The sequence below is a fragment of the Rhinatrema bivittatum genome, chromosome 3 (assembly GCF_901001135.1).
Source record: "Rhinatrema bivittatum chromosome 3, aRhiBiv1.1, whole genome shotgun sequence".
NCBI lineage: Eukaryota > Metazoa > Chordata > Amphibia > Gymnophiona > Rhinatrematidae > Rhinatrema > Rhinatrema bivittatum.
The window spans coordinates 297112360-297136752 of record NC_042617.1 but is presented as its reverse complement, the minus strand read 5'-3'; the positions used below and the strand labels follow the sequence as shown (position 1 = coordinate 297136752).

At 46.0% G+C, this 24393-nt stretch overlaps 1 long non-coding RNA gene across 2 annotated transcripts in view; it reads left to right on the top strand.

Moving 5' to 3' along the window:
• The window catches only part of LOC115087610, a 74870-nt gene that overhangs the window by 45586 nt on the left and 4891 nt on the right, over nt 1-24393 (top strand). The gene's annotated exons all lie outside the window — the stretch shown is intronic.

Below are 24393 nucleotides of genomic sequence, written 5' to 3'. Positions count from 1 at the left end.
GAGGGGCTGCAGCATTTCTCCTCCTCCTCCTCAGGCCACAATGGCAATTCCAGTAGAAAAGCACTGCACTTCTCCTTCTCAGGGCAGCTTTGCCAATTATTCCAGAGAGGCTGCAGTACCCTTCCTCCTCCTAATGCCCTGCCGGCAATTCCAGTGGGGCCCACACTGCTTCCTACGACAGTGCTAGGAGGCATCACTGGCAGCACTAGAGCGATCTTCCAGTAGCAGCGCCTATGACAGAGGCCATATTGGCCATAGGCACACTACGGCTCTGCTTTTTCACATAAAATCTGTTATAAATAAATGCAAAACTTAATTGTGTGTAGGAAGGGTGTGACAAGATGCAAGACTGTAAGGTTTGCTTGGGGCACCTACTACCCATGCACCGGCCTTTGGCATTGCTATACAAATATTTAGAAAAGAGTTTCCCTACTCTGTTGTCATGTGTTCTGTAATGGATGAGGGCACAATTTTTCACTTGGCCATAGGCGCCCTAGCTATGACTCTGATGGGAGATATCTTATTGTCTTCTTTTGATGGGTAATCCTATGTTGGAGCCTGGTAGCATATGCCCAGTATTCAAGATTGACGATGTTAGAGATAACAGATAGTCAAGAATGAATAACTAACATACAGGAATGATACAGTCATTTTAACATTGTGTTGCTAATTTACATTTCAGAGAAGATTATTTTGCTTATTACCACAGGCAATTGCTGATGTTTGGATGAAGGATCTTCAGGTACATTTAGTTGATGATATATGTGAATGCAATAGTCTGTCAAAATTACAGAGAATGGAATTTTGAGTGAACTACATTTTAGAATTATATACAAGATTATCTTTTGGCCAGTAAGGGCATACAGTGCCAAAATTGCACACTGACAACTATCTGAAATGTTCCCAAACAGGAGCTATTTTACTTTGTTTATGGAATTGTACAGGCATTTTGGCAGAGTACACCACATTTCTCGATGATTATAACTGCTGTAGTCCGTCTCTTAGGCCCATCTCTTAGGTCATGTAATGCATTCTAGATAAAGACCATAAATTATTGTTACACAAAAATGTATCTTGAATAAGCAGTTGGATACAGAGCATTCAGAATTCTTGCAATGGAAGGCTGCCATGTTGAATCTGTTACTTCTTGATCACAAGTCTGCTTCTTTGCTATCTCCCAAAGGTATGTAAAAATGTCATTAACATCTGGCATCCTCTTTGCTGCCTTACCTGTGGCTACAAGAAATAAGATTCAGGGAGACCCTATTAATACTTCCTGTTCCTTAATGTAATGCAACCAGAGAAGAGATGTTTATCTGTGTGTGAGTTCCTTATTTATTTACTGTTTTGCAATTCTGTATTCCTATAATCCTTAGTGATTTAACTATAATGGGAGAGGGGTGAATTTGTTCAAGTGTGAAGCAACTTGTGTATAATGAGTAATGGGAATGATTATTGGAAGGGAGGGGTTAACTGGGGTTTTGAAACTATTCATTGGTTGAGGTTCTGAAAATGCTGAACAGTGTTCTGGATGAAAGGTTTGAAATACCAATAAAGAAAAATAAAAAAAAAAGATATATATATCATTATTTATAAAATGTATAATCTACCAATCCACAAATCTTGGCAGATAACAGCAAAACACTCAATAGTCCGTCAACATGCGAGCAATGTGAAAAACCGAGTGGACCAGGTGTCCGCAAGGTTATTGTAATGAGGGCCCAGGCGCGCTTATCAGTTAGGCAGGAGGGGGGGGGGGGGGGGGAGGGAGAGATGAAGGGACGCTGGATGGATTAGAGAGCGAGGGGATCGTGGCAGTCAGGGATTGGCGGGAATCCATGGGGGGGAGAGAGGTAGTGCTAGGGGGAGGCTGCAATTGGCTGAGGGATTTTCAAATTGAATATATCAGCGGGGACAGTGCGAGGGGGACAGTCCGGGGTTCGCGCGGCGGCGAGACAAGTCAGGCGCGACAGTTGTTAATTTTGGAGCGGTTGCGGTGGACTTGCCTTGCTGCTTTCGGGGTTGGTGGCGGTGCGGGTGAGTCAGAATTGGCAACGATGGCGGAAGGGGAAGTCGATGACTTGTCCTGGCTTGTTGATTCTGAGGAGGCAGCCTGGTTACCAATGGCCGGATCGGAGGAGGAGATTGCTGAGAGTGGCGACTCGGAGCGGGTGAGATCTGTTGGCGAGCCGGAGGGGGATGATTATGAGAGGGAACGGCGAGTCGGCGTGGGGGGCGGGGCTCCTGGAAGCGGGGCAGGGCCGCGTGCTGAGCGGCCTCTGATGGTGCCGGAGGGGCGGTCAGAGGCAAGTGGGAGTAGGGTAGTGAGAATTTGGAGGGGGCAGGGTAGGGGGCGGGGGGGCCAAAATCGTAGGGCGGTGCAGCTTGAGTTCGTGGGTGGCCTGCCTGCGGCGCCGAGTGTGAGAGCGCGGCGGCCTAGAGGCGGAGCGGATATGGGAGCGGGGATGAGAGCGGTAGGGGCTCATGTGCGCCGGGAGGAGGATTTGGTTAGCACAGCCAGTGAACCGGGAGTGGTCGTAATTGGGGGACGGCGCAGCAGGGAGAGGCGATCAGGGGGGTTGAATGGCGCGGGCTCCGGGAGGGTTCGTGGACAGAGGGTTGGGTCTAGGAGGAGGCCGGACTTGGATACTGGCGCAGGAAGGGGGCGGCTTGCTCGAGTGTCTATGTCGGGCATGGGGGTCATAGGTGGACCAGCTGGGGCTGGGAGTTATCGTGGTGAGCGTGGGGGGGCACGGAGAGTGGGGAGAGTTGGGAGATTGGGAGTGGCTGGGGCTATACCTAGAGGACCTGGGCACACTTTTTCCCCTTCTTGGTTGGCAGATGATGGGTGGTGGCAGGGTGGTATTAGGGGAGATAGAGGTGGGGCAGAAAAGGACATGTTAGCGGGGGGTGACTGGGGGTTGGAAGGGCTTGAAGGGGAGAGAGATGGGGATCTTGTGCCTGTTGTGGGGCCTGTTCCCTCCCTGGCTGTGGTGTCTTCTCAGGCGATACGTGAGGAGGATGAGGAGGCGGTTCCTGGGCCTTCGCGACAGGAAGAGTGGCGAAATGTGGCGCCGGTAGCGGACCAGACAGGAATTCGGGAGCGGGCAGAGGTGGATGGAGCGGCGGTGTTGGCATCGGACCCGCCAGGTGAGTTCGTGATTTTTCCGCGACCTAAAAAAGGGGTGGCTTCTAAGAAGATTGGGGAGGAGCAGGGGGGGGGATGGATTCGATGTGAAGGGATTGATAAGGGAGTTGATTTGCAGATGAGTGAAGAGAAGGAGGAGGGGGCGGGAGTCCGAGGGGAGGCAGGTAAGAAGAGTAAGTCTAAGAAACGGAAGAGGCGTGATAGATCGAGTTCCTCGGATTCTTCCTCGTCCTCATTCTCGTCGTCATCATCGTCTTCTAGTTCAACGGCAGAAGGCGTGGTGTACCCTGGTGGGGTTTCAAGGGGAGTAGCAGCGCACGGCGCCCCAGCGCTAGTGGCTTTAACCGAATTATGGGAGGAGGTCCCAAAATCTTTGCGGAAGAGGATTAGGCATAGGCGTTTCATTGATATCTTTCAATTGTTGGAGGGTAGGCGAGGGAAGCGCAAGGGAAAGAAGAAGCGCGGAAAGAGTGAACGTTTTCCGGGTGCGCAGCAGAAGGTAGCGCGCAACATACATAATTGGATGAGGGCGTTTCTTCGTTTGGCGAGCGTCGTTGGACGCAAGGACCCTGCGCAATATGGACCATTGTTGGCGTATGCAGATGCCATTTTGGCAGCCAGTAAAACCTACGACGGATGGTCGTGGTTAAATTATGATGAACGTTTCCGCGATAGGATGGAAGAAAATAAATTCATGTCTTGGGGCACCCAAGACGTTGGATTATGGTTGACACAAATGGCATCCAAGGCGCCAATGAATGGTTCAGGACAGGGAGCGGGTTTGAGCGGCGGTTTGGGGCGGCCCTTTCGGAGGGACGTCCCCGGCGGAGGCTCCGGAAAAGGTGTATCAGGAAGGAGTGACGTGTGTTGGAGATTTAATCGCTCCAATTGCATTTTCCCCGACTGTAAATTCCGGCATGCTTGTTCCAACTGTGGCGCGGCTCATCCGGTGTCCAGGTGTCTCAAACGACAAGGGGAGGGTGCTACTTCAGCCCCAGGTTCCAAGAGTCAGGGAAAACCTGGGGTATGATCGGGCCTTTACGCCAGTTAGGGCCTCGGCTATGCGGCCTTGGTTAAAGTTATATCCTAGGAGGCACATGGCTGCTCTGCTGTTGACTGGCTTTACGGTTGGCTTCAGTATTCCTTTTGAAGGGGTGGGCAAGGTTGGGGGGGGAGGTAATTGTCCGTCGGTTCGGCGTTTGGCGGGGGTAGTGCGGGCTAAGTTACAGGAGGAGATTGATTTGGGTAGGATCGCTGGTCCATTCAAGGAGTATCCCATGTCTGATTTGGTACTGTCCCCGTTGGCGGTGATCCCTAAGAAGGAAGTGGGTAAATTTCGTTTAATCCATAATTTGTTCTTTCCCGAAGGGCGGTCGGTGAATGACGGGATCCCAAGAGCACTGTGCACAGTTCGGTACGCGTCATTTGATTCGGCAGTTCGTTTGGTGCGCAGCTGTGGTCCGGGAGCGCTGATGGCTAAGGCTGACATTGAGGCGGCTTTTCGGTTGCTGCCGGTGCATCCAGACAGTTTTCATTTATTGGGGTTCCGTTTTGAGCACGCCTTTTATTTTGATAAGTGCATGCCTATGGGCTGCTCTATAGCGTGCGCTTATTTTGAAGCTTTTAGTTCTTTTGTGCATTGGGTAGTTCGGCAGAGAGCGAAATCGGCTAAATTGGTGCATTATTTAGACGATTTCTTATTTGTGGGGGCAGCGGGCTCCGGAGAGTGTGAGCAATTGGTGGCTAGTTTTCATGAAGTGTCCAAGGTTTTTGGCATACCTCTTTCGGCTGGTAAGTCTGAAGGTCCATGTACCATAATGACTTTTTTGGGCATTGAATTGGATTCTGAGGCCAGGGTGTCTCGTCTGCCGGCGGATAAAGTAGAGCGCTTAAGGGTATTGATACGGGAGGCGATAGGGCGAGCTAAGCTAACCTTGCGTGAATTGCAGTCTATAGTGGGAAGTCTGAATTTTGCATGCAGGGTTATTCCTATGGGGAGAGTATTTTTGCGGAGATTGTCGTATGCTACGATCGGACTTAAGCGGTCCTTCCATCATGTCCGTGTTTCGAAGGCCATGCGGGAGGATTTGTGCATTTGGAATGATTTTTTGCAGAACTTTAATGGGGTGGCGTTCTGGCAAACTGATCCGTTGTCAAATCACGAATTGGATCTGTTTACGGACGCAGCAGGATCGCTGGGATTTGGAGCGTACTTCCAGGGGTCTTGGTGTGCTGATCGGTGGCCGACGGATTGGATAGCATCGGGAATCACAAAAAATATTACCTTTCTGGAATTGTTTCCCATTGTGGTGGCGGTCCATATTTGGGGTTCTCAGTTACGAGGCAAGAGAGTTGTGTTTTGGTGTGACAATCTGGGGGTGGTCGAGGTCATTAATAAAAGGGCAGCGCGATGTCTTAGAGTTTCTGAGTTATTGCGGGAATTGATTTTGCGTTGCATGTCCTTGAATGTGACTCTATGGGCCAGACATGTTCCGGGTGTGTCTAATGGCGTGGCCGATTCTCTTTCTCGTTTCAAGTGGGAAGTTTTTCGAGAACTGGCTCCGGAGGCGAAAGTTTGTGGAGAACCGGTCCCATCTTCCCTTTGGAGATTTGGTACCCTGAATCTTGGAGCATGCTGCGAGCTTCATTAGCTCCGTCCACCTGGACAGGTTATCTGGGTGGGGCGCGCAAAGTGTCGGCTTTCTTGTGGTCCAAGGGTTGGAGAGGAGGGCCAATTTCGGATGGAGCGTTGGTCCGGTTCATTGAGGGCGCCAGAGGTGCTGGGTGCTCAAGGGCGGCGGTAGGTAGGCAGTTAACGGGGTTCTCCTTTCTGATGAGGGCGCATGGGTGGGGCTTTCCGTCAGGACGATTTATTGTGCGGCGGTTATTGGCGGGTTGGTCCAGAGGGGTGGTGCAGAGTCGGCATCAGCGTTTGCCGATCATGCACGACATACTGTTGCAGCTGTGGGGGGCGTTGGAGTCGGTGTGTGCATCGCGGTACGAAACGGCGTTGTTTCGGCTTGCTTTTGTGTGGGCATTTTTTGGTGCATTGCGAATTAGCGAATTGGTGGCGCGAGCTGCGGGTCGTAGGGATTATCCGGGTTTGTTGGCAGCGAATGTAGTTGTGACTAATCGGTCGGTGGTATTGGGCATTCCTCGGTCTAAGACGGATCAAGGGGGACGGGGCTTGTCGGTTGTATTAGCTAGAGTGCCGGGTTTGCTAACGTGTCCAGTTGCAAATGCAGTGCATTACTGTCGGCTGCGTCGGGAGGGGGACGCTCAGTTCCTGATCCATGCGTCGGGGTGCCCGTTAACCAAGTATCAATTTGAGATAGTGCTGCGGCGTGCTTTGGCGGTCATTGGTTTGGACGGGCGACGTTTTGGTACGCATTCGTTCCGGATTGGTGCAGCCACGTCAGCAGCTAGTGCAGGTTTGCCAGGTGGAGTCATTCAGAGGATCGGCCGATGGCGGTCGGGTGCGTACCTTGGTTACATTCGCCCGGGGGCGGGGCGTGAATGAGTGGTGTCTAACCTCTGTTTCTTTCAGGTGCGGGGTCTAAGGACATGGAGGTGTGGATCATTGGACACTCCTTTATTCATTGGGCACACAGGCATGCCTGTGGTCGGCCTTATGGTCCCCACTTGGACTTGCACAGCAGAGGGGTTCGGGTTCGTTGGTTGGGGCGTCGCGGCATGCTGTGGGATGAGCTACTCCCGTGTGTCCAGAGAGAATGCAAGCGGCTCGGTGCACCTCGGGTGATGGTGATTCATCTGGGTGGAAATGATTGGGGTCGGATGGTTGGTAGACATTTTATCAACATAGTGCGGAAAGATTTAATGGCTGTGTCGATACTTATGCCTACCACCTTTCTGTGTTGGTCGGACATAATAGTCCGGCCGGCAATGGTGGATAATGTTATGTGGCGCAGAAGCAGGTCCAAAGCAAACCAGCAAATTGGCTCTTGGCTGGCGCGTTTGGGGGGCCGGCATGTACGGCACGAATGGTCTTGGGGCAAATTGGGGGGCTTATTTCGGAATGACGGGATTCATTTGTCCTTTTTGGGGACAGACCTGTTTCTGAACGACATTCAGGAGGTGCTGGAAGCATTGTTTCCCAAGTAAAGCAGTCCGCATCTTTGGGGGGTCACAGGACATTGGATGTCCGTGCCTGTGGCGCGTGGCCCGAGCCATAAGTGTTTATAGTTTTGGTTATGTCAGGACGGATTTCAGATATGGAAATGATGGTTGACAACTGGAGCTGTTGTCAGGGAGTGGCCCCTTGCTGGAGAGAGGCGGGGGCCGCTTGGCCAGACTCCCTGCAGGATGGTGTAGGGGGTCCACACAGGCTGGCTCCTTGCAGATTGGCGGATGGGGTCGGTGCCTGGTGTGTAGGGCCTGAAACATTGAGCCGAGTGGCTGGTAATGGCTATCCTGCCGGAAAGAGGCGGATAGGTAGGGGGGAGTGGAAAGGCTGAAATCCGAATCTGTACGAACATGTTTACTTAATATGTATTTGTTGTATAAATGGGGCTCGGGTCATTTGGTATTAAAGCTGCGGCCTTGTTTTACCCATCACCTTGTTTTTTGTGGTTGAATTGAAATGGATGGGAGGTGATGAGCGAATGAGTCCTGGATGCCCATATTACTTTTAAAATCTACCTGTGCTTTCTGCACATAAAATATGATTTATGTGCATAAAAATGTGTTCTGCATAGAAATTACATTGTAAGTGCCCAAAACAAGCAAAATATAATTTATGCCAGTTTAAATTTTAAACGCGTGCATTGTAGAGATTCTCCCGAAGTAACGTGAGCTCAGCCTATGCAAAAGCCTGAGTTGCATGTGTTAACTCCCAACGTGTGCAAGTCGGCACACTGTTTAATTCCCAGTGCATTAGCATACGATTAGCTTACTGCATAGAGAGTTATAACATTTTTTAGTGAATGTGTTAAACTATTGATCGGAAAACCATAGACCGGTGAGAGCCTGACATCAGCTCTGGACAAAATGATCGAAACATTCTCAAAACCAAAATCCCTGGCCTTGTAGATAGAAATGGCTTAGTGGAGAAGTGTGAGGTCTTGCCAATCTTTTACAATTTTTTGAATGTGTAAATAAACGTGTATAAAGGTGAGCTGCTTGATATAGTGTATTTGGACTTTCCGAAGGTATTTGACAAAGTCCAGTGTGAGACTCTTTAGGAGATTAAAAAGTCATGGGATAGGAGGCAGTTTTCTATTGTGGATTGGTAAATGATTAAAAAGATGGAAACAGAGGGTAGGACTGAATGGGCAGATTACCCAAATGGAGAAAGATTATTAGAGGAGCACCACAGGGCTTAGTATTTGGACCTGTAACTTATTCATAGATGATCTAGAAAAGGGACCGGCAAGTGAAATTGATGGGATTTGCAGATGACACAATTATTTGCAGACTTCAAGGAACTGCAAAAGGAGACTGAGGAGACAGCAACTGAATGGTAGATGAAATTGAATATGGAAAAGTACAGAGTTCATTTATATTCTGCTTTTGCAGGTACTGTAGGTAATAGGTATTTCCCTATCCCCAGATGGCTTACAATCTAACAGGTAGACTTTAAAAGCATTGCTTGCACAAAAACTGGAAGTGCCGGGTCGGGGCCAAGACTAACACGCAAGTCTAGAGATTTTGAGCCAGAGGGGTCCTGAACACCAGGGGTGGGGGGGGGGGGGGGCATCTCTGTTAGAGAGAGAATCTGACACTCTATATCTCCCATTGTGACACTGCCCCCCACCAAAACCCACCCTGAATTGAAAGTGCCCCTCTTACAGTGGGAGACAGAGAGACAATATGACACTCTATAACAGAGGCACGCTCTCCCCTCTTTGCGCGAGCATGTTATTAAAATGTGTGCGTAAAGGCTGCACACATGCTCACGGCAGAGATATTTTACACGATATAAAATTAAGCGTATCTTTGTAAGCATGTCTTATATGCACTTTTATGGGTGCAGACATGGGTGCATATGTACGCCGAGCGCGCTGCTTTTAAAATCTACCCCTAAACCATCTGAAGCCGTGCTCTGTGTATTTCTCCCCAGGCCTCCATCTTTTCCCTGAAGTAATGATTTTCCTCAGCAATCTAGGATCCTAGAAACTTCATAATCTGTTTTCAGGGGCTTCACATATTTTCAGCATTTACAGACTTAGGGCCGAATTTTAAAAAGGCCCGGTGACGCGCGCAAAGCCCCAGGACGCGTGTAAGTCCTGGGGCTTTACTAAAGGGGGCGGGGCCAGAGGATTCCGACACAGAAGCCATTGCCGCTGTGTCGAAGGATTGCGTGCTGGCAGGCTGCCGGCGCACGCAACCTGGGGGGGGGGGTTAGAGTAGGGCTAGGGGGAGGAAAGGTTAGGGGAAGGGGTGGGAAGGTCAGGTTAGGGGGAGGAAATGGGGAAGGCGCGGCTTGACGCACGCAAGGTGCACAATTGTGCACCCCCTTGCGCGCGCCGACCCCTGATTTTATAACTTGCTTGCGCAAGACATAAAATCGGTGTACATGTGCCTGCTGTTTTACTCAGTTGGCAGAGGAGGGTAACATTGCATGCATACTTGTGGAAATGTCACATATGCATGTTGTGTCCCCCCCCATCCAAATATGCCTCCAGAAACAGCTCCTTGTAATCCAGATAAAAGTACACATACTATGGAAATTGTACATGTACATTAAGCCAGGCTAAGAAGCGTGATTTTCAGACAAGACAATCTAGGTGTGGTAATATATATATATTTTTTTTTTTAAATCATTTTTTAAAGTTTGCTATGAAAATTATCCTCTTAGGAGGCAATCTTCAAATATCCCACATAGTCCCAAACTATGCAGGCGCGTTAAATGCATGCACTTTATGCACATTTTCAAAGGTAAACTAAACCCCATTGTTCCTCTTTCAAAATTAGCAAGTGCAAAGCAAGAGTGCTAAAAGCCTCCACTTACTTTGCACCCGCTGTTTGTACAGGTCGCTGAATGAGGACAAAACTGCTTGTACATATTTGAAAATTGAATATATGCCCATGCTGGTTTCCTTCCTAGGCCAAGAAACACCCAAGGGAACACCTTTCCTCTCAAGGCTTAACATGTCTGTGCTGCGAAAGGCTGCATGCATTTTTAGCAGCTCTGAGGACAATTTTCAACCAAATCATTTTGCTTGGGCGAATTGCTGTTTACTCACATATATGGCTTTGAAAACTGTCCTCCCTGTGTCTATATCTTCATTTAGTGTCATGTCCTAACTGTCTTATTGTTTAGACTTTTAGCATTTGCATATCTATACCTAAATGTATTCTTTGTATTCTTATTTGAAACCATTCATATTTGCCTGTTCTGCCTTCATGCGGTCATATCCAGATACCGGGACTTTATTTTCCCTGCTTTAACATCACCTTTTGAAGACATCTGTTACAATCCCCATTCCCTTTTTACCTTTTCCTTCTCTCTCATTTTCCACCCTACAACTTGTTTTTAAAGTGCTACTAGACATATGCAGCACTGTACAGATACATATAATAGGAAAATTGGTTCTTATCTGCTAATTTTCGTTCCTGTAGTACCACGGATCAGGCCAGACTCCTGGGTTTTGCCTCCCCACCAGCAGATGGAGACAGAGAAGTTCTGACTGGCCCTCTCCTATACCCTAAGGTGCCACCCACAGTCCATCAGTATTACATTGTATCAAAGCAGAATATCTTAAACCAATTAAACCAATGAACCACAACATCGTGAACTATATACCGGCTATGACCGGTGACAAACCCAGATCACTACCCCCAAGCAGGAGCAGGACCCTTAAAAACAAAACATTGAAATCTTTAGAGAATATGTCTGCAGAAATATCAAGAAGCAATGAATAAGCGGACTCTCCATTATGTCCACGCTGAAAAAGGGCGGGACTCTGGACTGATCTGTGGTACTATAGAAACGAAAATTAGCAGGTAAGAACCAATTTTCCTTTCCCTGTACGTACCCAGATCAGTCCAGACTCCTGGGATGTACCAGAGCTCCACTACACGGGGTGGGACCCTGAGAGTCCCGCTCGGCTCATACCTTCACCAAATCCCCCCAAACCTGGAGCCTGAACGTCCAATCGGTAATGCCTAGCAAAAGTGTGCAAAGACTTCCAATTAGCCAAATCTCCTGTAGCGAAATTTGCTGACACTCTGCCCACGAGGCTGCCTGCGATGGTGTAGAATGCGCTTTAAGGCCAACCAGACGCGGTCGACTATGAAGCAAGTAGGCAGAACTAATAGCCTCCTTCAACCAGCGGGCGATAGTAGACTTAGATGCCTGGCAACCTCTTCTGGGACCACTCCGGAGTACAAACAGGTGATCTGACAGGTGGAAACTATTAGTAACCTCCAAAAATCTTAGCAGAACCCGTCGCACGTCTAACTTCCTCAGATTCGTAGCCTGAGGATCAGAACAGTCTAGAAATGACAGGAGTTCTATCCGCGTTCAGCGGGAATGGATCTGAGGAGACAAGTCGTGGCCTCCCAGGCTCCCCCAATGCCTCCCGAAGAGCCCTCTCCCCCGGGAAGGCAGGCCGAGCAAAGCCTGTCACAAGAGACGCGGGTTCGCATCGCCGCAAGGACTCCACGTGGCGTGAGTAGTGAGCTCTGGTGCTGAAAAGTAAAAAACTCGCGGCGGGAAGCCAGCAGCGTGGGAGAAAGCAACCTGCGATCAAAGTCGGCATCGGAGGGAGCAGAGAGCCCACTCGAAAGTCGCTACTGAGTTGTTTTTTTTTCCAAACTTGACAGAGGGCTCGGGTCCTATCCTCCTGGGGTAAGTGAGCCGGGCTCCCTGGTATCACCCCCTGAGACTGGAGACAATTAGGGCAGCGGGGTTCTCAACCCCTATCAGCCTCCGCCTCTAATACCAGGGGGGATGGCCCCTGTGGGATCTGCCAACCCCCTGGGAAGCTGAAGTGAAAGTTCCCCTCACTGGTGTCGACTTGAGCCTGAAATGAAAAAAAACTTTTATCCGAGCGCTACTCTGAACACTGTCTAATCTAAGATACTCTTTTTTTTTTTTTTTTTTTAACTAAGACCGGACTGTAGGAGTTTGCACCTCCACCATCTGCTGGTGACAGAGAAATATTGACGGACCTTAGGTGGCACCTTAGGGTATAGGTCAGGGCCAGTCAGAACTTCTTTGTCTCCGTCTGCTGGTGGGGAGGCAAAACCCAGGAATCTGGACTGATCCGGGTACGTACAGGGAAAGAAAGCTACAAACTATTTTCTCCATCTCTGACCAGGAGTTAAAGTTCTAGTATTAAGACAACAGGAGTTAAGTTTGTGCACCTCGCTGCATGGGGGGATGGGTGGTAATAGATAATGACTTCATTAATATGGGAAGGTGCTAACCTATGTGCAGTTTTACACGTAGGGTTTTCTTCTGCATAAAATTCCTTACTGCAGAAGCATTAAAGTTTGCGTACAAAAAGCGCATTCAAAGCTGCAAGTTAAACTGTGCACTCTGCCCAGCACACTTTATTACATTGGCCCAAGCAAAAGAAAACAGATTATAAAATAAACATTAACTAATCAAAATTTCATTTTAACTAGCCAGTGCCGGAGTAGGCTCAAGTTAATGATCCTACCATGGGATACTGTTTATAAATGGGACAGGGTTCTGGAAAGATTTTTCATTGGCTGTGCTCATCAGTCAAGACTGAGATTTGTACAAATTCTGGGCTAGGTCTCTGAACATAAGAAATGCCATGCTGCAGAACCAGTCCTAACCCCAAACACTGGCTTTCTGACCAGTAACATTGCTCAACTTAAAAGATTCACAGAACATTGTAATATTATGGGAAAAGGCAGGGTAATGCCTCCAATTTGAATAACTGGGGAGAATTTAACCTCTTCAGTGCTGGCTAAGATAAAGGAGAGCCTCCCGGCTGCCAGGAATTGCATAACACTTCAGAAGTCAGGTCATCACTTGTACAGTAACAAAGATTTGGAAAGGAAAGGCATTCTTCACTGGTGAAACACACAGGTCCTAGGGCAAAGCAAGAAATCATAACAAGCACACAGATCCCTATTTCACCCTCCAGAGCCACAAATCCTCTTGAATTAGAGCACCAATATTAAATCTAGTAAAATATATATACTTTAGCTTAATTTTAAGATGGAATTATGGGTAATTTTCCTTTGCACAATAAAGTTTAGCAATTAATGTTTTTAAAAGTGCATTTGGTCAGTTTTCAAATGATATAATAGCATCTGATACTTTGTTATGATCTTACATTTTGAAGATTTGAAATGTGGAGGGGTATGTGTATATTTGTGGGTCCGGTGGGATGATCATAGGTAATTTTCATATTGAATCTGACTGTTGCTCTGCATCTGGTGACCTGCCAAGTAGCAGCAACAAAGTGAGCTATTAAAGCCTGTACCTAGGGCAGCAAATGTCAGGCCTTCGATTACCAATCGTACACTTAACCTCTGAACCTACCATTCCCCCCCCCCCCCATCTCTCAGGGACCCTACTACAGGGATGTGATTCTGTGAGCACCAACTAAGTCTGCACTCACAGGCCCTACCTCATCTGAATTTCTGTGTGGGGAGCCAGAGTCTGTGGGCACAAGCTTAGAACCTGCATTCAATGCAGTCTAAGGATAGCATTGCATCACTGGAGACAAGATCTGGTAACAGGAAGGATGGGCACTGTATGGTACCAATACTGCGTGCCTAGGAGCAGTGTCAGCTGAAATCTGTCTCTGGAGTTACTATGACAAGGTAGACAAAAGGGATGAATATGAGCAACCCTGGCCATAGTACAACAGGATCCCGACAAATCACTTATGGGAGTGCGCCTTCAGCTGGCTCAGTTAGACTTTTCTTCCTCTATATTTTCCTACTTCTGTTCCTGTCCTGGACCTAGCTTCTCTGTCCATGCACACTTCTTTTTTACCTTCTGATACTTCCTCATAAACCCTTTCTCCTCCTCTCTCTCTCCTGAGAGCTTCCAAGCTCCTTCTAATCCCTTCCTGTCACTTTTCTCATGATCTCTCCCTTTTTCTCTTCTTCTTTACTCTTTTCGTCCAATGTCCTTTCCTTGTTTCTTTCTTGACTCTATCCAGATCAGCATTAAACAAGCAGCAATCTGATTTTGTTTCCTACCCAAACACTGTCCACTTCTGCCATTCTCCTTTCCCTCCTTTGGCCTCATTAACTGTGATGGTAAACTTATTTTAAGCTACAAGTGTCAATTACACCAGAGGAAAGAGACCCAATACTGGCACACCATCTACTATATTTCCGCTCACCATCTACTATATCTCAGCTCACTGTAGGGTAAAAGCCAGTGGTCCTAAACAGGATGTGCATCATGAACCTGAGACCTACTGCTATGCACAGACTGAGTAAAAGGTGCAGGCCTAAAGCTATGCAGACATGGAGTTTGCAGCCATGTGATGTTTTTGGCAACTTTATGAGACTTTTTTTTTTTTTTTTACACACAAAAAAGAAAAGATTGTGTCTCTTTATATCAGAGAGTTGTCATCACCTCCCAAATGAGAGGAGAACCTTGGACCAGACGTGAGAACATGTCCTTGGTGAAACTTTGTATCCAGCTTGATATCAGTTTTGAAACGGGTATTGTTCTAACACTTCTTTTGCTGGTGGACTCTAATGAGCATATGAGAATATTCCTATGCATCGTGACCTAGATGGCATCATTTGCATCCCACCAATCCTGTGGTCTATAGGAGGTGGCAATATCCAATCTGGATCAACATCGGACCTTTATGGAACTGCATATTCAATGAGGTTTGACTCTGACAAAAGGACTCAAGTTATCCAGGCAGCAGCTTTCCTTCACAGACTACCTGAAAGCTCGGTTTGAGAGCGTGCTGCCAGAACTGACTGTGCAGGTCACTACAACTGTGATTTGTCAGATAAGACTGAGTTCTTACTCAGTACAATTACTCATTAACGTGAATGCAACTGTTTGCCAAATATTTCCCTTGAAGGACTTTTGGCCAATTATTTAAAATCTTTTATTGCCCGTTTATGATGATCCAGTCGATCTAAGCGGATTACAATACAATATCAATCAACATACAATAAAATACAAGTTACAATCAAATATTACAATAGCACAAAAACATAAGACACAAAATACAGAAAATAAAATAAAATCCAGCATACTCCCAATCTCATGTTGCCTCATTACAAAGCTTCTCAAAAGCAACTCCAAAGAGATAAGCTTTTAAAGGTTTCCTGAACAATTTAATACCTGAAATATCCCACAAAACAGCAGGCAAGGTGTTCAATAGCAGTGGGGCAATATTAGAAAAGTGTCTCACATAAACAGGCCATTTTAACCGAAGGAATAAGACGACCCATGTCTTAGGAACGCAAAGTTCTGGTAGGATTATGAGGTTTCAATAAGTTTCTCAAACAACATTGTCCATGTTTTTAAAACTTTAAAAACCAACACAAGAATTTTAAACAATGCATTGAGGTCATGGTAGCCAATGCAAGTCATACAAAACTGGGCTAATATGACCCCAGAGATGTCCATGCACCACTAATCGAGCAGCAGCATTCTGTAATATACAGAATGCCCGAACACTCAAAGCAGGAAGGCCAACAAAAAGACCATTACAATAATCAATTATTATTAGTACAAAAGACTGCACCAAGGTAGGAAACTAACTTTTGTCTAACATATATCTAACATGGCATAACAAATGAAATTTAAAAACCCTAGATTTCAATACTGCTCTCAAATGCAGTAAGAAATTCAAGTGTACATCAAAGATGACTCCCAGATTTCTTACCAATTTAGTAGTAGGGAATCTAATCCCATTAACTAAAATGGGACAATTCTCCAAATCAGGTAGAGGCCGTGTCCTACGAGAAAAACAGATCACTTCAGTTGTACCCAATTAAAAAACATTATTCTGGTTCATCCATGCATTTATTCTATTTAGATAGTTGGTAATATTCCTCAGAGTACTCTCTAAAGACTCTGGGCCTCATTTCCTAAAGTATCGCAGGCTTGCGATACTTTAGAAGATGAGGGGCGGGGGGCCGAAATGGGGGGAGGGCCTGCGATCGCTGCCGGTTTCGCACCCAATAGCGCCACCATAGAAGGTGTAGCTATTGGGAGCGAAAGCTGCCGCGAAAAGGCACTTACCTTTTCGCTGCCCGCGGCGTTGGCGCAGAGTCGGCCCCGGTGACGCTCCGACTCCTCCTCTTCCGGGGCCGACTCTACCCCCATCCTGGTATCGCATGCGATAAGGGACTTTTCGCGTGCGAAAGGTCCCTTATCGTGTGCGAGCGGCGTGGAAAATGAGGCCCTTTGTCACAGACTGTCATGGGAAGATACATCTGTAAATCATCTGCATATACTCTGAATTTGATCCCAAGCTGCCCAATCAGATCACACAAAGGTAACAAAAATATTAAAAAGGGCAGCCGAAAGAATAGAACCCTGAGGGACTCCTTGTTGGAGTAGATACCATTCAGATTGGGTCCCTTGTAAGTGAACTCGCTGTTTCCTTCCAAACAAGTAAGACGGAAACTAGTGAAAAACAAGACCACCTATACCCAAATGATGTAAGCGCTGAAATAAAATCTCATGCGCTATTGTATTATATGCAGCAGTTATATCAAGAAAAACAGCAATCATGGGAATATTACGATCTAACTGGCATAACACAAAATCCAACGTAGAAATTAACTGTTTCTGTACTATGTTTTTTTTACGAAACCACATTTATTTATTTACTTAAAATCTTTTCTATACCTTCTCTAAGTTATATACCATCGCAACGGTTTACATGTAGGCACATAAATGAATGTAGGTGAATGTGTACTATAGTACATTCTAACAGGTGCCACAAAAGGTTTAGTTACAATATATCATTAAAGACAATCGATTGTTTAGTGAAGGAGGTCATGATTAGGTGTACCTGTAAGGTACTGTTCACAGTACCTTACAGGTGTACCTTACAGGTACACCTGATATAGAGTTCATAGACTATTATAATGCAAATTCTTAGAATAGTGCTGTGCGCTGGTGCTCTTCTGCCTATTCCTGTATATTTTCTATTCTCCAGTCTCTTTATAAAATGCTTGTTTAAAAAGCCATGTTTTTAAACTTTTCTTAAAGGTTTTGAGATCTCTTTGTAATCTGATCTCTAGAGGCATTGTGTTCCAAAGTATGAGGCCTGCTAAAGATAAGGCCCTTTCTCTCACTTGGGTTAGTCTCGCTGTCTTTACTGAAGGAATGGTTAAGAGTGCTTTATTTGCTGATCAAAGGTTTCTGTGTGGGACGTGTACTCGTAATGCTGTGTTTAGCCAGTCCGATTTTTCATCATGTATTAGTTTATGTATGGTACATAGGGCTTTGTATTTTATTCTGTGTTCAATAGGTAGCCAATGTAATTCCGCCAGGGTTTCATTTATATGGTCCCTCCTTCTTTTTCCGGTTAGTATTCTAGCTGCTGTGTTTTGCAGTATTTGAAGTGGCCTTAATGTTGTATTTGGGAGTCCTAGTAAAAGAGCATTACAGTAGTCAGTGCTGGAGAAAACTAGTGCCTAAAGTACTGTTCTGAAATCAGCTAGTGTTAGTAGTGGTTGTTTTCTGAGGATCATGAGTTTTGCATAGCCTTCTTTTACTTTTAACGATATGTGCTGTTTTAGATTGATTTCTGGGTCCATTATTATTCCAAGGTTTCGAACTTTTTCAGCTAGTTCAATTTTCTGGTTGTTTTGAGTATTATTGGAGTTTGGATGATTTCAATATTTTTCCGTTCTAAGTGTAGAAATTCTGTTTTTTCAATGTTAATCACAAGTTCCATTCGGTTTAGCAGTTGTTTTATAATGTCTAGGTACATGTTAGCTAGGTTTAACGTTTTCTCTAATGTGTCCTCGATTGGTAGAATTAGTTGAATATCGTCTGCGAAAATGTAATGTATGATTCCTAGTCCTGCTAGTAGATGGCATAAGGGCAGCATGTATATGTTAAAGAGGGTTGCGGACAGGGCTGATCCCTGCGGTACTCCTGTTTTGAGATTGACTTTTTCTGATAATACGTTGTTGATCTGAACTTGAAAGAACCTATTATTTAGATATGAACTGAACCAGTTTATTGTTTTGCTGTGTAATCCAATTTCTTCTAGTCTTTTTAGTAGTATTTTATGGTTTACTGTGTCGAAGGCTGCTGCTAAGTCTAGCATTATTAGAATGTATTGTTTACCGCTATCAAAACCTCTTAGAATGTTATCTGTTAGCAAGAGATGTAGTGTCTCAGTGCTGTAGTGCTTTCGAAATCCATGTTGAGATGGATACAGTATGTTATTATTATCTAGGTTTTCAGCTAGTTGTTTCTGTACCGTTATTTCTATTAGTTTAGCTATTAAGGGAAGATTTAAGACTGGGCGATAGTTGTTGGCTGTCAGCGGGCTTGAGAACCGATGCCGGCAAAATTGAGCGTCAGCTGTCAAACCCGCTGACAGCCGCCGCTCCAGGTCAAAAGGAGGCGCTAGGGACGCGCTAGTGTCCCTAGCGCCTCCTTTTGCCTGTTTCTACCGCACCACCTAATTTAAATACAGAATTGCACGCACAGGCGAGTGGCCTGTGCGCGTGCCGGGAGAGCGGGCGTTCGTCCACTCTCCCACGGACTTTACTGAATCTGCCCGTAAGTGTTTAAACAAAACCAATAAACAGCTTTTGGAAATACCCTGGCTTTCCTGCAGTTTTCTTCTCTCTTAATTAGCCTGCAGGTAAGTATCTAAAGCAGACCAAACATTGTTCACAACACAGGCCGATGCAATAAGAAGAGTGGGAGAGCCAGCGCTCCGAGTCGAGTGCCCGCTTTCCCGACGCGCGCCCAGGCACCTCTCCTGGGCACGCGATTTTGTATTCAAATGAGGCCGCGTGCTAATAAGGAGGGGCTAGGGACATTTTACTTTCAGTATTCCGGGGGAATAACTAATAGGCTCATCAACACAATCTCCCTTTCTCTCTCACACATACATCCTCACACAGGCTACCTATGTCTCTCTCTTTCGCACCCCATCACACAGGCTCTGTCTCACACATACACAATCTCTTCACACAGGCTATCACCTTCACATACACACAATCCCTTTTTCATACACACGAGCTCCCAATCTCTCACACACATATACACTCCTTCACAATCTCCTCATATAGGCTCCCTCCCCCCACCCACCCTCTCTTACCTCCCATGCTCTCTCTCACACCCTCCTGCTCTGTAACCCTCCCCTCATATAAGCTCCCTCTCTGAAACCCACACTCAAGCATCCCCCCCACTACCCCTCTTACCAACCAAACTGTCTCACCCTCCCCCACACCCCCTCTCCTCATATAGGCTCCCTCTCTGAAACCCACACTCAAGCATCCCCCCCACTCCCCCTCTTACCAACCAAGCTGTCTCTCACCCTCCCCCACACCCCCTCTCCTCTCTCACACAACATTCTCTCTCACCGGCATCCCCCTCCCCTCATAAAGGCTCCCTCTCTGAAACCCACACTCAAGCATCCCCCCACCCACACTCTCTTACCTCCCATGCTCTCTGTCTCTCACACCCTCCTGCTCTCTCTCACCCTCCCCACCCCCCCTCTTACCAACCATGCTCTGTCACCCTCCCCTCTCTCACACACACATTCTCTCTCATTGGCATCCCCCCCCCCCCATGCTCTCTCTCACACTCCTCTCTCCTCCTCGACACATTCTCTGTCACCGGCATGCCGCAGGACGCGCTTCGTTCGCGGCGAAAAGGGAAGGCCCCCGTGTGTCACGAACGGCGTGCCGGGCCTTCATCTTCGCTGCGAACGGAGCGTATCCCGTGGCACACTGTGGCCTTTCCTTTTTGCCGCGAACAGCATGCCGGGCCTTCATCTTCACTGTGGAGCATGTGCCACGGGATGCGCTCCGTTCGCGGCATGCCGGGGAATTCTGCGCAAATTTTGCATTCCGCAGTAGCGCAGAAATCCCCCAGGAGTACACTAAAAAGGGAAAGATGAGTGTTGGAGAGGTGTGGTGAAGTGGTGACAGAAAAAAACCCAGCAAAGAGATGGAGAGGACCAACATGAAGGTCAAAAGGTACCTATTGAGCAGTTACAACCTTTAACTGCTCAGATTACTTTTTGGTCGGTTTCATTGGCTGAAATGACAAATATTTTAGTGTCAGCGAATCTTATTGGTTCTCCTCATGATCACATGCTTGCAAAGTTTATTTGAGCAGCTGGTGATGGACTGTTAACATTCAGTCCATTATGAATGTGTCTCTGGCACAGGATTGTTTTCCTGCTGAACTTAAAAAGGCAGATGTGAGACCTATACTTAAGAAACCTCAAATGGATCCAATGGATGTAAAGAATTTTACTCCCTTTTCTAAGCTTCCCTACTTAGGTACACATATTTATTTATTTTTATTTATTTGGAGTTTCTTCTATACCGATAGCCGTTTGCACATCGCATCGGTTTACATACAACTGATAACTTATGGGCATAGCCCTTACAATGAACAATAGCAAGATGTGAAAAATACATACAAGAGATATATATGTAAATAAAATATATATGTAAAAATATACAAGAGATATATATGTAAATAATAACAGGGAGTATATAATAGGGTATCTTAGACAGCTATAAAAACATTAATTATATCTTAGAGCGAAGAATTATTATACAGGGAGTCATGATATGAGCAAAACAAATACATGAAACTATACAATGATGTGGGAAAACAAATATAGAGAAAGCACTTAGTATTCAGTTGGGACAGTTTTTGGATATTGGCCAATCTGGTTTTCAGAGACTGATTTACTTTCATTATTAGATAAATTAGGAAGAATTTTGGATTTAGGCATTGATATGATTCTTGATATCATCTCAGCATTTTATGTTGTGCCTCAGTTAAATATCTGTTGATTTCTACTGGACTATCTCTGCCCCCACAAGTGCCTTGGGTTGCTGCATTACCTGCTTTGCAAGCCGATACAGAAAAACCCGCGGGAGAAACGGCGAGCGCCCGCTCTCCCGACAAGCGCCCAGGAGAGTGGCCTGGGCACGCGATTCAGTAAAAAAAAAAAAATGTAAATGAGGGCCCGCGGTAAAAGGAGGCGCTAGGGACACTAGCGTGTCCTTAGTGCCTCCTTTTTGATAGAAGCGGCGGCTGTCAGCGGGTTTGACAGCCAACTCTCAATTTTTCCGGTGTCGGTTCTCGAGCCTGCTGACAGCCACGGGTTCGGAAAACAGATGCCGGCATAATTGAGCATCCATCTTCCAACCCGCGGGCAGATTTTACATTTTTTTTTTTTTTTTTAACTTTTGAGGCCTCCGACTTAATATCGCTATGATATTAAGTCGGAGGGTGTACAGAAAAGCAATTTTTTCTGCTTTTCTGAACAGTTCCCTGGTGTCGGCCAAAATTAACTCCTGCCTTTGGCAGGCGTTAATTTCTGAAAGTTAAATGTGCGACTTGGCTGCACATTTTACTTTCTGGATTGCGCAGGAATGACTAATAGGCCCATCAATATGCATTTGCATGTTGCGGGCGCTATTAGTTTCAGGGGGTTGGCCGCGTGTTTTCGACGCACTATTACCCCTTACTGTATAAGGGGTAAAAATAGTGCGTCGAAAACGAGCGGCCAAATGCGGGGTAACAGTGTGCTCCGGCGGAGCCACTTTACTGTATTGGCCCGTTAGTTTGACCTGCTCCCTTGCTGGCACCTAGGGCTCCACCCTCCTGATAACAATATTTAGATGCCATTTTTAAATCCCCAGACAGGACCGGCAGAAGCACTAGGTGAACTAGGTGTGGGCCGCAGCTACAGCACCAACACGCAACAGCCACTGACATGCCGTGCAGCCAGAGAAGTGACAGCCGACGCCGCAGCGCCAGCGGCAGTAGTGGCAGCTCAGTAGCTGCCGGCAGGATATTTCATAAAAATGACGCGACGAGTGAGACCAACCCGTCTGTCTTCACCTGGCCCGACAACAACTGCGACTACCGGCTCAAAGAACTGAAAGAAGGCTTCATTTGAATCTCTCCGTGTCTCGAGTCACTCCACGGGCCCCCCACAAATGCTCCTTCACGTCTGTTGGCGAGTTGGCGCCCCTTCCCCCCTGCAAACAGAAGGCTGGCTGAGCCTGTAATCGATTGGTGTAGGTTATCAAATCTGATCTCGACTCCATCCAAACTAAAGGGGATTTAATTATTGTGAAAACTTATTTTATTAGAATGTCTGTACATCAGATTATTAGTATCTCAAAATTTGGAACAGATTCAAACTCTTTTGAATTGGGGTGTCTGTTTAATTTATAGCCCTCCTTACTTTTATTTCAATATGTACCCCTCCATGTTGACTGATATTTTACTATCTTAATAGAAATATGAAGAACTGTATAATCTTAGGTTTATTATTATTTATTTATTTTTATGTTATGTTAATTTGCATCTTGATGCTTGTCCATGGTCTGAAATTTGTGAAATAATCTTAAATTCCATGTCAGCATTAGGTTGGTCTCACATAATCCAACAATCCACTCATAAGCATGGTCATACTCTCAGCCTTGTGTTTCTGAGATGCGAATGCTTTATTCATAGTTTACAGTGGTTATTCTCATACCAAGGTATCTTGGTCTGATCATTACTTGATTCAAATAAAGATTTATGTTCCGTTTACTTCTACCCATTCAGAATTACCCATGGTTGAAAGTCTTGGTCATACTGATGTTGGAAACTTTGTGATACTTGAATTCCTAGTGTAACAGACATTGTTATAACTGACTTTGGTAAGGCAAAGTTGCTTACCTGTAACAGGTGTTCTCCATGGATAGCAGAATAAACAGTCACACAGATGAGTGATATTATGCAACGGCACTGATTCTGTCCATTCTCGCTCAGGTCAGAGCTTTTAGATCTGCTCTGAGCATGTGCTGCAGTTCCTGTGCTGCTGTCGCCCCACAAACCCTCCCCTCAGGCTGATCTCAGGGAGGGAGGGAGGGAGGAACTGTGTGACTGTTTGTTCTCCTGTCCACAGAGAACACCCATTACAGATAAGCAACTTAGCAGTCTCCATGGACAAGCAGCACAAATAGCTACACAGATGGGACTCCAAAGCTGAAGACTGCAGCAGTATAATTGTTTCTTTAGTTTCTGCAATCCAGTCGCTTAAGCGAGAAGTTGGAGAACTTGTATTTTAAAATAATTTTGAGTACACCTTGTCCAGACATATAGTCCTGTGTGGTTTCTTGCTGTACACAGTAGTGCTTTGTATACGTGTGTATTGTGAACCATGTCACTGCTTTGCAAAATGTCCTGGATAGATGCTGAGTTTAAGTGCACTGTGCAAATGCACATAAGAGACAGTCCATTCTCCATAGAGCTTATGATCTGGTTAAGACAAGCATACAATGCAAATAAGAGCGTTTAAAATTTTGTTAATTAAGAAAATGGTTAAAAGCAACAAGGCTATGATCAGGAAAACCAATGTTTATAATTTTAAAAAGCCTAAACAAAAAGTGAGTCTCCAATATTCAAAGCTATTTATCCGGCTGCGTTCAGTAATCATCACTTTCTTGAAAATTCAGGCAGTGCTGCTTGACGTGCTTTGTTTATGGACTTGGCCGTAGAAGCAGTCCTGTGCTTTTCCCCTTATGTCTGCGTATCAGTATCCCAGACCATGGATATCGGGGCCCTCTGTTATTGTCTAAATCCAATTCCTCTTTTCCCCCCTTGCTGTCTAAGCAGGGAGCAATGTGGCAGATGCATTAAAAGCATCAAAGCATATTGGTTAAAAGTAGTTATCGTCATGCCTTCCGTTAAGGGTAGTAACTGTCATACCAGCAAGTTACCCCCTCCTGCACACTTCTCATTTCCGTCCTCTAGCCGTTAGAGATCCAGTGTTTATCCCATGCCCCTTTGAATTCTTTCATAGTTTTCATCTTCACCACCCCCTGGAAGGGCATTCCAGGCATCCACCACCCTCTCTGTGAAGAAATATTTCCTGGCATTGGTTCTGAGTCATCCTCACTGGATAACTAAATAATCTAAAAAAAAAAAAAAGTCAGGACAAACCAAGTGAGAGAACTATAAAGAGACCTTCATATATGAAAGCAATGCAAATTTGTTTAGTAACGTTCCACATTTGCTTTTCAAAGTTATAAAGTAACACAAAGTATTATACTTTGGGGCAGATTTTCAAAGGGTTAAGCGCGTAACA